Source organism: Sorex araneus, chromosome 4, assembly GCF_027595985.1.
Source record: "Sorex araneus isolate mSorAra2 chromosome 4, mSorAra2.pri, whole genome shotgun sequence".
Classification (NCBI taxonomy): Eukaryota; Metazoa; Chordata; class Mammalia; order Eulipotyphla; family Soricidae; genus Sorex; species Sorex araneus.
The window spans coordinates 30,203,412-30,221,680 of NC_073305.1; the positions used below are offsets into that span (position 1 = coordinate 30,203,412).

The 18,269-nt window shown below is 37.1% G+C and overlaps 1 protein-coding gene across 2 annotated transcripts in view; it reads right to left on the reverse strand.

Moving 5' to 3' along the window:
* The window catches only part of GADL1 (glutamate decarboxylase like 1), a 199,127-nt gene that overhangs the window by 115,910 nt on the left and 64,948 nt on the right, over positions 1 to 18,269 (reverse strand). The window lies entirely within an intron of this gene.

Here is an 18,269-nt window from a genome sequence, read left to right on the forward strand (position 1 = left end):
AAGACTAAGCTTTTCCCCTTGTCTTCTGTAGCTAGTAGAAAAAAATGTTCCAAGACCAGAGTAACCTAAATTAGCTGTAGGTATCTTCCTTCTTTTCTGCCTCTAACAATGTGAGAAAATATTGTCTCTCCAAGACCTTATCTGGCCTGACACTGATAAATGACATTTTGGTTCAAAATAAATATGGTACAATGAATACAAGTGATGATAATATATCCCCAAATGTCAAAAGCAATATGGACATTGGGGGGAAATTTTCGATTTAGAAAAAGTTAAGCTCAGTATGTTCACAGTGACTCATTGCTAAATTGTAGAGAGTACACTTAATAATCCTACCTCCATGAAATTTCTCTTCACGACCAATCATGGAATGGTCATTTACACAATCATTATATTTTTAAATTAAAAAGACATTTAAAGAGTTCCACTCCCCTGGAGATTTTCCTCTTGGATTTTAATTGAAAATTCTAAGAAAACCCTATAACTTTCATAATTGAGAAATAAAACCTTTAAAATGATTAACCTTGAAACTCTTGCTGTTTCTACCTCACAGGCAGAAAACAATTGCTTTTTTATTATATGTAAATTTTTAGTTCTTCCTAGTTCTGACAAAAAGCTCCACATTCCATTGTGTTTCACTACATCTCTGGCAAGTTGGATATTGAAATGGTCAAAGATTCTGACAGTACTCTAAATGAAAGTATTGGTATTTTTGTAACAGGATGTCAAGGGTTTAATCTGCAGTATGGTGCTGTCTGAAACTGGTAATAAAACAGAGGAATAATATGTCAAGATAAGATCCAAAGGACATATAATTGTGACATGTGCTACACCACTGACAAGGGCATAATGAAATGTACTAGGGAGAGAGTAGCCTTATTTTTTTAAAAAATGTGAATTTTTATTCTGACAATTGTTACAAGCTAGAAGTAGGGAAAATACAATCCATCTTCCTGTTCCTTTTCAGTTTCTGGACCAGATTTAAAAGTCAACAATTCATTAGTACGTTGTCACAGTAAGAGATGGAAGACATTCATGGAAAATACAATTTAAACTCTGTCTAGTTTACAATAACTTTTACTTCCTTTTTATCCCTAGAAATGGCCACATTGACCCACTCTCCACCCCAATCCCATGGTCCTATTGATTGAACCAATGGTGGAAAATATAGGCATTGGAGTCAGCACTGTGAGGTCCTAATATAACCTAGGCTTGTCTCTCAAATAGTGATATGAATCTCTTGGATAATGATATGGATATCATAATATAAAATGCCACATTTTGCTACAAAAAAGTTTGTCACACAAAATTTTATAAAATTAAAATCATCTCACTTTGGATATACAAAAATGAAACCACTTCACTGTAAACACCAAATTAGAGATTAGTTATTTCAAATGTATAAATTTAATCTGATCACTTCCAGAAAAACTCAAACTGAGGAATCAGACATATAGAACAGGGTTAAGATATTTGCTTTAGGGGCTGGAGTGATAGCACAGCGGGTAGGGCATTTGCCTTGCACTCGGCCGACCTGGGTTCAAATCCCAGCATCCCATATGGTCCCCTGAGCGCCACCAGGGGTGATTGACTCTGGTTCAGTACCCAACAATGTGTATGGTCCCCCAAGCACTTCTAGGAGTGATCCCTGAGCACAAAACCAGCAGTAAACCTCAATAACCTCAAGGTGTGGCCCACTACCCTCCCCATAGGTCTCAAATTAAATAACTTGTCAAATGACTCCAACATAAAACATGGCCCACAAGGGTATAAAGAAGGTACAGGGAGTTAGGTGCTTGTCCTGCATGTACCTGACCACATTTTGATCCCCTACTTATGGTCTCCCAGGAATGATCCCCAAGCAAAGAGCCAGGAATAAGCCCCGAGCACAGCCAGGTGTGCCCTCAAAGCCAAAATCATGGAACCATAAACCAAAAGTTCTCAGAGTGTTTGTCCTCCCCTTTGCTCTTTACTTAACATTATTGGGATTTCACAAATGCTACCAAAGATTGTTGCTAGATAAAGTGCAAAACAGAGCTCAGTTCATCCCTGCTCCAGGTCCTGAGAATTCACTAGTGCACTGGAAACTTGCTAGAAAACTGCATTCCGGAGCTGCCATTTCTACACCAGGTCAGGGTCCCTGTAAAGCTCAGATACTTCACTTCTTCATATCTCACAGAGAGCATACATTTATATCCTAACCTAGTCACCCATATCCACAATAGCACACAAAACTAATTGTAGTAGTAAGAATTAAATTATAGTTGAAATGGTGGCAGGGGCAGTCACTGAAAGCATTCCAGAGACCAGCACACAAAAACAGTTTATTAAACTTGAGTTCCGTATAAATTCACAAAACAAACTATTTTAATGTGAATCAACCCCACCCAACACCTGGAATACATTTGCACTAAAACACTCTATGCTACATTCCTGAAATTCAGATGGAACTGAGCAGCCTTCAATTCCATTTGATAAATCTGGCAACCCTGTGTTGAAGCTGGGAAGTCAACATCTGCTTCAGCTGTCTTTGCTGATTACCCGCTCCATCCCTAGAGGATCCTGTCTTCCTCCTGAAAACTGCCCTGATCTCTGCGGTAAGATCACATAACCCATGCTCCTTGATTCTTTCCCCTATTTCCAGGCTAAGCTGTGTCTTTTCAGACACTTTTGTTCATTTTCAGTCACTTTTGGATCATCTCCTTGACAGCCACTCTACAGCATACACAAAACCTGACAGCCTTTCCAACTACTTGTGCCTGCATAACCATTGGTTTCATTTTTGTTTTATGTATTGATATGAGCAAAGATAGAGATGATGGACAACTTGCTTTAGTCTCGCCTAGAACCTGAGCCAAGGGAGGAAAAAAGTCTACGTACTGTATCCTACACTTACAAAGAAGTTCTACTCTTTCTTAAATCTCCTTAGTTTTCAGGTTCATATTTCATACTTGGTGTTCTTTACTTTAACCCCTCCCAAATCCCAGACTGACGGATTATCTTTTCAAAACTAGATTTTAGGTTTAAAGAAATGTGTCACTTGATCTTTGATTTCAATTCTGATTGTTAATTTACTGAAATAAAACAACCTCAAATTTTCAATATGTCATTAGCACTCAGGAACCTAAAACTCATTTTCAGAAATCATTCCTATCTGAAAGAGTAAATCAACATGTCATTATAGATTAATTGGGAAAAAATTTAATGAGAACACTCCAAAACAAAACAAAACTTAAGGAGCTAAGCTAAAACTACTCTCAAATGTAAAATAACATTCTTGTAGAGCAAAAGCATAAAGAACCTCGGAGAAAAGAAATAATAATTGAATACATTTACTAAACTGGTGACTTAAAATATAAGGGCAAAAATATAAGTAATCCCAAGCAGACAAAATCAGAAAAAATAAAATGACATATCTTAAAAATAAAATGAGGGGCTGGAGCAATAGCACAGAGGGTAGGGCATTTGCCTTGCACACGGCTGACCCGGATTCATTCCCAGCATCCCATATGGTCCCCTGGGACCGCGAGGGGTAATTCCTGAGCACAGAGCCAGGAGTAACCCCTGAGCATCACCAGGTGTGACCCAAAAAACAAACAAAAAAAAAGAGAAACGACATATCTTTGAGAAAAGCCGCCAAAAATTATAAAAGTGTTAAAGCAATGGTGTATATATCCTGTTAATGTATTAAAAACTCAATGAAATGTATTAAGCATTTGAAAAACTACATTCTCAATATTTACACAAATAGAGCAGGAAATTCTTAACAGTTTAATAAAAAACATAAAATTGACTCAAATAATTATCTTCCCTAAAATTTTTGAGCAAGAGTTTAACAATTGATATTTTTCTGAGAAATTCTAAATACTGATAAACTTCTGTAGTATAATAATAATCTAAATAAAGAAGACAGATTAAAACTGGAGGTCAAATATATCCAATAATACGAAGCCAACAGTGACTTATTCTTATGTTTAAACCTCCAAATATTTACATACACACATCAATACATTGAAGCAATTACTGCAGTAAAACGAGACTAATCCACAATGTAGAAAATCAATTAACACATATTTAGCCTTTTGCAAGAAATAAAATGATGGAACTAGTTTAGTAGATAATAAAAGGAATGTGATAAAATTAAATACTCATTCCTAGATAATGTCTTTTTCCACTTAATTTCTCAAGGGCATTTATAAGGAATGCTTACAGTGGGTCAGGGCATTACTCAGAGAGTTAGATCACATGCTTTGCATGAAGGAGGCCAACGTTTTATCTCCAGTACCTGTACCCCATGGTACCGCAGGCATCACTGAGAGTAAATGCCAAGAACCTCACCAGAAGTAAGTAGCCTTTGATAACCGCTGGTTGTGCCACCTCCGATTAAGAATATATATCTTGAGGAAATTTTAATAACATCACTAAAACGGGTCCAAGGAGATAGCTCAAAAGGGTACTTTGCAGACTTGCATGGCGAAGTCCCTGGTTTAATTCTCAGCTCTTCTAGGCACAAGCACTACCAGATGCAACTACAGAGCACTGTACTGGGAATCACCTAGAGCAGCATTCATTCCCACTCAAAAAGAAAAAAGTATCACAAAAAAGACAAAAATTCCTTCTATTTACTATTATTACTGAATATAAAATTCTATTAGTGCATTGTAATTGCAACTGACTGGACCATCAGATATTAAAAGAAAACAAAATTAGTTACATATCTATATGATTATATATTTATAAAAAATACTCCTGGGACTGGAGCTATAGCACAGTGGGTAGGGAGTTTGCCTTGCACACGACTGACCCAGATTCGATTCCCAGTGTCCCACATGGTACCCCGAGCACAGCCAGGAGTTATTCCTGAGTGCAGATCCAGGAGTTAACCCCTGTGCATCACTGGGTGTGACCCAAAAAGGAAAAAAAATACTCCTAAATACCTTTGAACTAATAAAGCAAATGTTAAATATAAATATATTCTTTAAAGTACTTTCTCTAAAGCACTATTTGCATTTAGACATTTTTAAAGTCTCTCTTCGTATTGCTCGCTCTCTCTCTCTCTAGCACTGTAGCACTGTTGTCCCATTGTTCATCGATTCGCTTGAGCGAGCACCAATAACACCTCCCTTGTGAGACTTGTTACTGTTTTTGGCATATTGAATATGCCACAGGTAGCTTGCTAGGCTCTGCCATGCAGATGGGATATTCTCTCAGTAGCTTGCCGGGCTCTCCAAGAGGAACGGAGGAATCGAACCTGGGTCAGCCACATGCAAGGCAAATGCCCTACCTGCTGTGCTATCCCTCCAGTCCCTCTCCCTCTCCCTCTCCCTCTCCCTCTCCCTCTCTCTCTCTCTCTCTCTCTATATATATATATATATATATATATACACACACACACACACACACACACACACACACACACACACACATATATATTTTTGAGCACAGCGGGTAGAATGTTTGCCTTGCACATGTCCAACCTGAGTTTGATTCCTCTGTTCCTCTTGGAAAGCCCAGCAAGCTACTGAGAGTATCCCACCTGCACGACAGAGCCTGGCAAGCACCCCGTGGTGTATTCGATATGCCAAAAACAGTAACAAGTGTCACAAGGGAGATGTTACTGGTGCCCGCTCAAGCAAATGGATGAACAACGGGACAATAGTGCAGTGCTACAGTAAATCAGGTAGCTTGCCTATTAGAAAAACCACCAAAACACCAAAATTCTTTGGAACCTAACATCCATGGGTAAAATAATAACATATCTGTCATTTAAAAAATATATTTCAGAGAATAACAGGAAGAAGAACTGGCAGTATGGCTCAAGTAGTAGGTCACATACCTTGTATTTGTGAAGATATAGATTTGATCTTAGGTAGCACCAAAACTCAACAAAATCAAATACAACAGAGAGGGTGGATATGAAAGTAGAATAACCATGAACTGCTCCTCCTTGAAGTATGTGATGAATGCATGATAATCTCTACTCTTGTCTATATATGAAATTCTTCATAACAAAAATGTGAAAAAGAACATTTTTGTGAAATAAAATAGACCTCCGTAGTGGGAGTTATACCATGTATTTAAGATAAGGATAAAATAATGCAAAGATGTTATACATCTTGAAACAAATTCATAAGTCTAATATAGCCTCAAAATCCCAGTGAAGGATTTTTCTATCATCATCCTTTCCAAAAAAAAAGCACCCAATTTTACTTTTAAAAAGTTTAAGTAAAAAGTTTACTTAAAAGAGAAAACATATGGGGCTGGAGTGATAGCACAGCGGGTAGGGCTTTTGCCTTGCACGTGGCCGACCCGAGTTCGATTCCCAGCATCCCATAGGGTCCCCCAAGCACTGCCAGGAGTGATTCCTGAGTGCAAAGCCAGGAGTAACCCCTGAGCATCTCTGGGTGTGACCCATAAAAAGCAAAAAAAAAAAAAAAGAAAACATATGAGAATAAATTATTTGGCTAAGAATAGTGGCAACTTGCTTTACTACAGAGTACATATTTTCAAGCTATAATAATTATAACAATGTGGGCTTAGCAAAACAATCAAGGGCAGCCTGATTTAATAATATACAAAAATATAGTATTAGGTTCTTGCCTCCCTCTCTCTTCTTTTGAACCTTAGTTACCATCTATATAGCCCTTCCCCACCAGTTTATGATGTGCGATTAGAACTTTGTAATCCCTTAAAATAAAATTTAAAAAATGCTTCTATCTTAGACAATTTCCCATTTTTCCCAACTGATACAAGGATCTTGTGAAATTCTGGGATCTTATACCTAATGCAATAACATTGTTATAAAAGTTTTGTTTCACAAGGAAACTTTCCGTATATGAATAAGTACAGTATTTCATAATATCTTGTTAATAAAGGAAATGGATGCTTGAATATGTCTAGTGTAATACTGCTCAATAAAAGATAAAAGCATTAGGTTTAACTATAATACTAGTTACATGACTCCAGTAAAGTAACTGAAAACACCAGTTAGGATTAAGAGAGATTATCCGGATGGGCTATAAGTGGTGTAATTGAATAAAACATATTTTTCTGTGAGGGAGTTGGGACATTTCCACAATGGTACCAGAGGTTACACCCTAAATAGAGGCCATCTGGTGCTAGGAATCAAACCTGGGGCCCTTCCAGTCATGCATTCTAGCCTTGAGAGTCATCTTCCAGGCCTAGAATAAAGTTATCTTATTTTAAAAAATCTATTTCTTATTTTTTTTAATATGAGGCGCTGAGACTTAGAGGGGCAGAGGTGGGAACAGAACAGGAAATGGAACACTGCAACAATGATGTAAAGTGTTATGCATAAAACCCTATCAGCAACATCACTGTAAACCACAGTGCCAAAAAGTATTAAAAGCACCTCTCACTGAGGCAGACTGATGGATGGGAAAGAAACAGGAGGGGGAACATTGGTATAGGGAATGGACACTAGCGAAGGAATTGGTGTTGAAGCATCTTATGACTGAAACACAGTGATGAATGACTTTGTAATTCATGGTGAAAACAATTTTTTAAAAATTAAATACTGTTAATGATGGGGTTTCATGTATGTAACATTCCAGTATCACATGCCTCAGAGAGGGTTCCCCTGTCTCAGTTACTCCCTCCATCTTTCCACGAGGATGAGTTTGGATCTGTAGCCCAGTTCTCAGATTCTGTGGCCGAAGAATAACAAGGTTTCTTTAAAAATTCATTTTCCACAGCTAAAACCTACATCCCGTTGATTCTGTGGCATGTTTTCAAGTTATATTTTGTTTTCAACAGATTTCAAGTGAGAAAGGCTGTTGGGCTGTTGAATGCATTTATTCCAAGTAAGATTTTGAATCCAGGGATACAGAAGTAAACCTGATATGCAATTAATTAATTGCCATGCTCAAAAAAGTTTGGGGCAAATATTTTTGTTAATATTAAGCAGCTATTTGGAAAATGGATACACTTCCTTGATAGGATTTTTTCACAAGATGTCAGCTATTTCCCCCAAAAATAAATTTAAAAAACCCAACTGAGCTTCAAAGGGATTCAAGGTGTATCTTTGTTAAGGAGAGTACTAAATTCGGCTCACAGTCAGTCCTCTCAAGCAGGTGAAATGCTTGCTTTGCATGCAACTGACCCAGGGTTGATCCCTGGCCAATTCATATGATCATATGATTGTGTGATTCCTGAACTAAATCGAGGATTAAGCCCTGAGCATCACTGAGTGTGGCCTTCAATACCAAACCAAAAACAAACAAAAAGTCCAAAGTCAGTTCACTCATTTAGAAATTAAGTTGCAGACTGCAGATGGACAGGCAGGTATATTTTCTGGATGGAAATATATATATATATATGCATACACACATATATATACACACACATATATATTATATACCCATACATGTATATATATATACCTATGCTTTCACGCATGAGTTATAATTCATACATGACTATTTTACAGAATTTTTATTTCCTTACTTAGTCCACAATAAATATCTTCATTATCTGCCACTAACAATTTTGCATGCTTTAACATGCAATTTTAATATTTAGATACAACTGCTAACAGTTTACATATGAAAAATTTATATTTATCACTTTAATTATATCAAAATTCTATTCACCTGTACTTGAGCTAATTCTTTGAATTTCCCTATAAGGAAATCCCAGAAAAAAACAGACAACCTGAAAAATATTTGCCTTGAAACAAAAAAAACTGGAAAGACTAAACTATGAGTGTCAAATAGGCCTTTAATATCTTTCTTAGAAAACAACAAATGTGACAACTAGAAGTGTACAAAGGAATTCAAATGGACCAATTTATTACAAGAAGTCAAAAGGGCCTCTAGCATCATATCAGAATGTAGAAATAGAAGATAAAAATTTGTTGCAGTGAGAGAACAGTAAGAAATGAGATATTTTTTAATGATTTTAAAAAGATGGAAATTTATCTGATCACTAAAGCAGATGTGCCATAATTATGGCATGAACTTTTCCATTAGCTTCATCCGAGGTTTTCTTTTTTTTATATCCTTAGCTTGTTTTTCATTTCTTATATTTTATTTTTTTAATTGAATCACTGTGAGATACAGAATTACAAAACGGTTGACAGTCAGGTTTCAGTCATACAGTGTTCCAACACCCAACCCTACACCAGTGTACATTTCCTACCAACAATGTCCCCAACTTCCCTCCTGCCACCATTTCCTCAGCCTGTCTCTATGGCAGTCTCTCTCTCTCTCTCTCTCTCTCTCTCTCTCTCTCTCTCTCTCTCTCTCCTTCCCTTCCCTTTCTCCCTTTCCCCCACCTCACCTCCCTACTCTTGGGCATTATAGTTTACAATACAGATAGCGAGAGGTTAACATATTTGTTCCTTTACCTATTTTCAGCACACAGTTCTTATCCAGAATTATCATCTCCAACTGTCTTTGTCATAGTGGTCCCTTCTCTATCCCAACTGTCTTCTCCCCCAGCACTTGAGGGAGGCTTCCACCCAGGGATCAATCCTCCTGACCCTGGTTTCTACTGTCCTTGGGTACTAGTCTCATATTATGTTTTTTATATCCCACAAATGAATCCAATGATTCTTTGTCTATCCCCCTCTCCTTCTCACTCATTTCACTCAGCATGATACCGTTCATTAGCTTCTAGAATTCTAACTTCTATAAGCCTGTATTCAGGGATCCTTATAACTTGTGCATCAAGGAATGGTAAGAAAGATCATATTATAGAAAGCCTTTCTGAAATATGTTTCACCTGCTAGTTTTTGTTGAGTTAGATATGATACAAAAAGAGACAAAGGTGGAAGTTTACATTGATTTTACTTTTTGGACATTTCTTAGTACATTTGGTATGTACATTTTGTCATGACTAGCGAAGAAACAGAAGCTGGAGTCCCACACTGAAATGAGATGGCTGTCACAAGGGATAAATTATTTGCCTGGAAGAATATCAGAAAGAGTCACACATTCTTAGCTATCCAGAAATATATTGGTAAAGGATATTAAATGTAATAATCGGGACCACCCCACATCATCTAAGACAAACTGAAAATATAAATGTAGCTTCATCAGTAGGACCAAGTGGCAGTCACCCAAGAGTTTTGAAGGAACTCAAAGATAAAATTTTGAAACTGTTGCCTAAGATGTTATTGGATCCAACATTACAAACAGCCACAACCAGCAAACTAACAGACTGTGAATGTCATCCTGTTTAGTAGAGGGGGTCAAGAGACAACCAAGAACCCTTTGAGGAACAAGTGTCTCTCCCATTTGTCAAATCTACGATGAAGAATAGGGTCATTAGGCATTAGACACTAAAATAAAAATAAGTTGCTAGGGGGAAAGACATGATTTCTGAAAGAGAAAAGCATGAGGCTCATTGGCAGAGGCCAATATTGGCCTCTGAAACATGTAAAGAAAAGGCCCAAGATTGATGTAACTTAAAGACATTTTTAAAGTGTCAACATGAACACACAAAGGTAATTGGTACATAAAACCAATGAACGTGACCATTTATACACAACTCCAAAAAGATGCCTACTTAACACCAAGAATGAACACTCTTGAGATTTGAATGGGGTCAGGCGATGATGACAAATGCACTGTAGCACTGTCGCAGCACTCTCGTCCGTCCTGTTCATCGATTTGCTCAAGCAAGCACCAGTAACGTCTCCATTGTGAGATTTGTTGTTACTGCTTTTGGCATATTGAATACGCTACGGGTAGCTTGCCAGCCTCTGCCGTGTGGGTGGTATACTCTCAGTAGCTTGCCAGGCTCTCCAATAGGGATAGAGGAATCAAACCTGGGTCGGCCACATGCAAGACAAATGCCCTACCTGCTGTGCTATCGCTCCAGTCCATGATAACAAATATTTCACTGATTTGTATAGTAGGTAACAAATGTAGAACATATTACCATTTGATCATACTATAAAGAAATCCAAGTTCAGGTGAATTTAGGAAACATTTTATTGAGTATTTGTTGCTTTCCAAGCATTGTGCTAAATGGAGTAATTATAGCAATGAACAAATTCCCCTTCTATCATCAGTAGCACACTATGTACAATGATTCAGAGAACTTTACAACAGGCCTGGGATGGTCTCCCAAGTCTTGTGCCCATTTATGTCTATTGCTAACTAGTTAATTTATATCAAGTGGTATAAATATGGTTTTCAGTGGCATGTCTCTTGAACTAAGGTGTACATATTTCTTACTGTAATAAGAAGTATCAATATGAATCTGAACTGAATTATATTCTCTTCAAATAAATTAGTGATACTTATAGTGAAAATAAATATATTCTAAAACCCAATTCATTTTGTTTTTTTGGGGGGTCACACCCAACTCTGCTTTGGGCTTACTACTAGATCTGTACTTAGAGATCATTCCTGTCAGTGTTCAGGGGACCATAGGCACTACCAGAGATCAAGCACCTAAATGCTTATAATATATCTATAGCTCCTAAAACACAGTTTTACTGGCTAGTTTGCAAAGCAAGGAAATAGTGAATGGATTTTGTACTCTAAACTTAATTGCTGTATTCTGTTATCTAATGAAGAAGAGCAGACAGCACAGAGGTGATTTTTATGATTCATAATACCCTGCAGAGTTTTAAAAATGTGCTACATATACACACATATTGCCAAAGATTCCTTTTCATTATACAAAATGAAAAGGAAATTGTTTATAATTTTCATTAAATGAAAAGGAATTTATGCTTTTTAAATAAGAGAAAATTTCTAAAAGAGCTACTTACCACACATAAATGTGATGAGTTCTGCCAGTTTTATGCAATCCTCAACCCTCCTCAAAAGTCAACAAAAAACTTTCTCAGCTCAAGCAAAACCATCCAAGATATGGAGAATAATTTTGGCAGCAGCAAGCAAAAGAGATTGATGTCTTCCCTATAAGTCAAATGCTTCTTTTCTCAAATCAGTTTTAAACACCTATCTTCCCCCTATTTTCTCTTCTATAGTAGCTCAGAGCTTGTTATTCCAAAGAAATGTATAATTTAAGTGTGTACGGCAGTGAATATTCTCTGGCATGAGAGGAAAAGTCTTTTATGATAAGATTATTTAATATTTTCAAAGCACCTAAAGGCACATCCATGGAAACTTTATTAAGAAAAAACAGCAGCCATAAAAGAAACCCTCACAAAAACAAATGTTTCCCTGCAGTAGTTTCTCGGATGCACCTATTTTTTTGCTCCTTCTTTCTTTCTCTTGCATAATTTTTAAAAATTGTATACAATAGGTGTCATTTGCAATATCAATTATCATTTAAAATAGAAAGAAAGATACGTTTCTCAGGTGTGTGATTACGGTATGAATTCTTCATTTTCTCTTGAGAAGCCACATTGGAAAAAATATTAAGAAATTTTCTTGGCATCACAGAGTCAAACTTATAGTCTATCTTCAGTGAATAAGTACAGAATGAATTTATTATTCCTCTTCTTCCTGCTACTCCTCCTAAAGAAAAACTGTGATGACATTCTGAGCCTTTTCTCAAGTGAATATTAAAGAGAAAGAATGGCAAAGATACCTACAAGACCTCATGACTGAAACCTAACCCACCTAGAAACGCACATGAATATTAATATATAAAGATTCCTGGGAAGGAACAGTGGATATACCAATAAAATTAGAGTAAAATTGGTTATGTGTGTGGATTTAAGTGGGGAGAATAAACATTCTGTCTATCAAAATTGGCAGCACTAGAAACGTCATTATGACAAAAGTTATCAAACACACACAAATACAGTCTACTGAGAAAGTAGGCAATTTTTGGGGGGACAGATCAGGAAAACTGTACTAAAAATCACTGTGAAAGATAATCATGACTCTATCAAAATAATATAATGCATATTTTAAATGTATTAAATTATATAGAACTGGAAAAATGCTTATAATTTTGTTAAAAAAATAAAAACAAGCAGTGGAAAGCAAAATACATTAAAATATTTATATATCTGTGTATTTGCATATTTGTATATAAACTAAATGTCATATATTTAGATGAGCTATGTGTATATGCATTTAAATGAATATATTTACAAGAAAATATATTAAGGGACATCATTAAATTCACTATCACTATCACCATCATCCCGTTGATCATCAATTTGCTCGAGCAGGCCCAGTAACGTCTCCATTCGTCCTAACCTTGAGATTTTAGCAGCCTCTTTTTACTCGTCCTTCCCAATGGTACCACATTAGAGGCTCTTTCAGGGTCAGGAGAATGAGACCAATCATTGTTACTGTATTTGGCATATGAATACGCCACAGGGAGCTTGCCAGGCTCTCCAGTGGAGGCAGGAAGTTCTTGTTAGCTTGCCAGGTTCTCTGAGAGGGAAAACTAGGCTATAAGATGTCACTAAAACTTGGTTTTATAGTCTCTGGATGTTGGCTGTTAATGGGATTACACAGCGCTGGCGGCAGTTTCTGGGTGTGACTGCCTAACTACCGGAAAATGGGGGATCTGGGCAGAAGAGGCCCAGTCCTGATTCAAGCAGGCTTAGAGATCTTAGGCCCAGGTCCTGCACATCATTAAATTATATGTACTAAAATTTATCATATATGTATTCATACATATATTTCATATTCATCTGTCAAGCTTTTTGAAGAAATGTCCTAATAAACACTAAAAATCAAAAAGCCAATATTGAGACTTTTCTTCATCTATACAACTGGCTCTTAAGACTTTTATTTTAGATCAAAGTATCAAAACTTCCTTTGATACCAAAGCATCCCTGTATTTTCAGCATTTACATCTGAAATCAACCTATCTATAATCAAGCCCTGATTTTCTTTTTGTCTGTATCCTGCAAAAAGAGTTAGCAATGGTCTCACTTTGAGAGCAACAACCCTGCCTTATTTCTGAAACAGTCCTCTTTCCTAATACAGGGAATTAAACATGCAAACACCACAAGCCAAGTCAATCAGAAAAACAGCACTGTGAATATCAAGGCTTTGAGGGTACAAATTAGGGAATTAGTTTTTCCCTTAACAGAAGTATTTTCACTAAGCAATTTGCTTTCTTTTAACTAGAGTTATCCCCCTTACATTAATTGCAGAAGTAAGTCCAAATTAAAATCACTATTCATCAATTACTGCTGGAGGCATACTTGAGCCTTTTGTTAGGACCTAGGCAATAAGGCTCACCACTATAATTGTAATCACTGTTATCTCAGCCCTCTCAAAAGAAATAATCAGGGAGGTGGAAGAAAATGGAAGACTCCTAATAAAGGCAGATACAGTTGAGGATTTTTAATGTGTTTAATCACTAATTTTATAGTGAATCTTTTTTTTCTTTTTTTTTTTTTAGTGAACAATTGCTAAATACTGGGGATATGGTGGTGAATTGAATGACATAGCCACAATCCTCATACAGTTTATATTCTATTGGGAACAAAAGGTATCACATGAGAAGTCATAATTACAAATATTAAAGAGTATTTCAGAGGAATGGTAGGAGAAGAGTAATGAGGAGGCATCAGTTTACCAGGCTAAGCTCTTTCTTTCTTTTTTTTTCTTTGGTTTTTGGGTCACACCTGGTGATGCACAGGGGTTACTCCTGGCTCATGCACTCAGGAATTACTCCTAGTGGTGCTCGAGGGACCATATGGGATGCTTGGAATCAAACTCGGGTCGGCTGCGTGCAAGGCAAACGCCCTACCCGCTGTGCTATTGCTCCAGGCCTGGAAGCTCTTTCTTAAAGAAATAACTTTAAAGGTCCCACAGGAAGGATGAAAGTAATTTACACTCATAATTCTTCCCATGATTCTCTCTTCCAGTCATCCTGCTGCCTTCCTGGGAATGCTACCTTAATTTTCACTGCTACTCCATATAATTTTTTCCACTCAGCTTCCTCTGGGTTCAGTTGCACACCTTTTTCTCTTATCACTCCAAAGTTTCTCCCAAATTAATACAATTCACTCTCAAGACCTCAAATTTCATCAACATGTCAATAATTCTCAATCATAGTCTTCCAGCAAGGCCCCTTTTCTCTAGCATTGGATGCCTAGATGACATCCTCACTTGATTATCTCATAGGAATCTCAAATCTATGACAGTCAAATGTAAAACTCAAGATTTGCCACTCTCAATCTTTCCTGGCAGCATCTGCATCTCCTGGACCAGAACAACATACTTATAGTTTTATCAGTAATAAGGAAGTCAATCATGCTACTGCCTCTCTTTCAACTCCCATTGTTAAGTGAAACTAATTTCAGATTACTTCCTAGTCTAAAAGTTTCCTGTTGTTCTGAGAATCAAACCTAAAGTCTTTAAAATGATTTCTAGGCCTCTACATGCTCTGTCCACTACCTAGTCTTTTTGTCTTCGTGCTTTTCTTAACATTGTTCTCTGTACCTATGCAACAATAGGCTTCTTCCGGTTTCTAAAATAAAAAGATACCTATGCTGTTTCTTCCATCTTAGTTATTCCTGCTTCATGTTATCAGAGTACCATGTTGTTTGTTCTCTGTATCAGATAGTTGTGTTATGGGCTATACAAGAAGCAGATTATCCGGTAACTAAGTTTCAGTTGTAAGAACATTTAACCAGCCCATGTCCTCATGAGTTGGAAGCAGGAAGTTCAAAGATTGGTAGAAAATTTCAGAATCATTATCTGAGACCAAAACTTTTCTCTTTGATTGTCTTACTGACCATGTTCACTTTTCAATTTAGGATTATTGTCTTATAGTTTTTTAAAAAAGTAGCTGCCAGAAGCTCACATAGAGAAGGGAACACCAGGTAAAATGTGGTTGAGAACACGCACGGGATGGGAGATGCACACTGAAAATAGAATATGACCAAACATGATGGCCACGCAGTGCCTCTGTTGCAAACCACAGCACCCAAAGAAGAGAGAGATCAAAAGGGAATGCCCTGCCACAGAGATAGAGTGGAGTGGAGGGAATGGGGTGGGAGGGTGGGAGGGATGCTGGGAACACTGGTGGAGGGGACTGGGCACTGGTGGAGGGATATAAACAAAATGCAAACATGAAAGCTCATAGTTTGTAACTGTAACTCATTTATTACTAGTGATTCACTAGTAATAAATAAATAAATAAATAAATAAATAAATAAATAAATAAATAAATAAATAAATAAAAAGAAGTAGCTGCCAGAAGTCCATGTGTACTGTTTTGACTCAACTGTATTCACGCTAGGAATGGGAGGCAGAATGTTCTCTTGTATATATTACCTTTAGCAGAAAGTTAAAAATTCCTCAAGAACTCTATAGCATTTATCTGACATCATATTGGAAATATCTGGGTTCTATGGTACTGAGCTGCCCAGAAGAATGGTGAGTACAGAATATAGAAAAGAGAGAGGTTTGAAATGACTGAACAAATACATGATTAATAGTATCTGATATAGTCTTCACTGAATTTATCAAAATGCCAATAAAATTAAACATGTGCTTTTTCCCTATTGTCTTCTCTGTGACATTACGAACTCTCTAGCTTTATTAAATGTGTCCACTTTAGAAGCACAGAATCAGCATAGTACATGGCATACATAGGAAATTTGAATTGGTTGATTAAATAGACCAATGAAAAAATATGAAAGAGAATAATAGAGGCGGCAACTAGGTAAGAGACAGAAAACTGCCAGTAAAAATGTCCTTAAGCTGAATGTCAAATCTCATCTCATAGTTTAGTGATCCATTCTAGTTAATTTGAAAACAGTTTTTCTTCAAAAAATAGGCAATTTCGAAGGTGTTCAAATCTTTGTTCAATAAATGTGATTTTCTTAACTTCTTAATTCCTGCCATGTGAGCAGATAAGGATATTATTGAGAGAGAGGAATAAATTCTTTTTAAAATATGTAACTTTAACCTTTGTTACTGAATTATATGATGCAGAAAATTTTAAATTGCTGTAAGTACATACATTTAAGGCAATTCTTGGATAAAACATTATCATTCAAACAGAAAAATATATAAAACCCAGTAAATCATATAAAAGAGTACTCATAAAATTTTTGGTTTAAATTTTCCACTCCTGAGAACATCGCATCAATAGATAAAGATGTCATACAGATAGGATGAACAGGGAAAAACAGCATTTAAAATAAATATTGGGACACACACAAAAATATCAGGCACATAATCAGGTTTGACTGATATCTGTCCTTCTATCAAGAAGGAAAACCTAGCTTACGCTGAAGCCTGTCATACCCTAATTTATAATGATGGGTTCTGTACAAATAATATAACAATTTTAAATAACTTTTAATATAACAACCTTCAAACCTTGATTAAAGAACTTGAAAAAATGCTCAGGTGCTGGAAAACAGTACAGTGGGAAGGGCTGGAGCTACAGCGCAATGAGTAAGGTGTTTGCCTTGCACGCAGCCGACCCGGGTTTGATTCCCAGCATCCCATATGGTCCCCTGAGCACCGCCAGGAGTAATTCTTGAGTGCAAAGCCAGGAGTAACCCCTGTGCATCACCGGGTGTAACCCAAAAAGAAAAAAAGTACAGTGGGAAAGACACTTGCCTTGGTCATGGCTGACAGAGATTCAATACCTAGGGACCACACATGGTACCCAAACCCTACCAGGTGTGATCCAATGAGTAAAGAGACAGTAATAAGCCTTAAGCAACACCTAATATAACCCCACCCCCAGACCCCAAAAGTTAAATGTTATTTAAAACAATTGACTATGGTTAACTTCATCATCATCATCATCCCGCTGATCGTCACATTTCTCAAGTGGTCTCAGTAACATCTCCATTCGTCTAAGCCCTGAGATTTTAGAAGCCTCTCTCTACTCATCCTTCCAAAGATGCTGTATTGGAGGCTCTTTCAGGGTCAGAGGAATGAGACCCAGCTTGTTACTGGTTTTGTCATATTAATACACCGTGGGGACCTCGTCAGACTCTCCCATGTGGGCAGGAAACTCCCAGTAGTTTGCCAGGTTCTCCCAGAGGGAGAAGTAGTCTATAAGATATCGAGTGGCCACAAAGTGGCCACGCACTTCCAGGAGCTGGCTTTTAAGTCTCTGGATGCTGGCCGTTGACAGGATTACATGGCGCGGGGGCAGTCCCTGGGTGTGACCTCCTAGCTACTGGGAAATGGGGAATCTGGGTAGAGTAGGCCCAGTCCCGATTCAAGCAGCCTTGGAGGACTCAGTCCCAGGTTAACTTAATAATACAATAATAAATACATTAATATTCTGAGAGAAGCTATAAGTACCCAAGCAGAATCTGTTCATAGCTTCCAATGGAATGTTCATTCCACAAGACTCAAGACCCTGACATACAAATATCA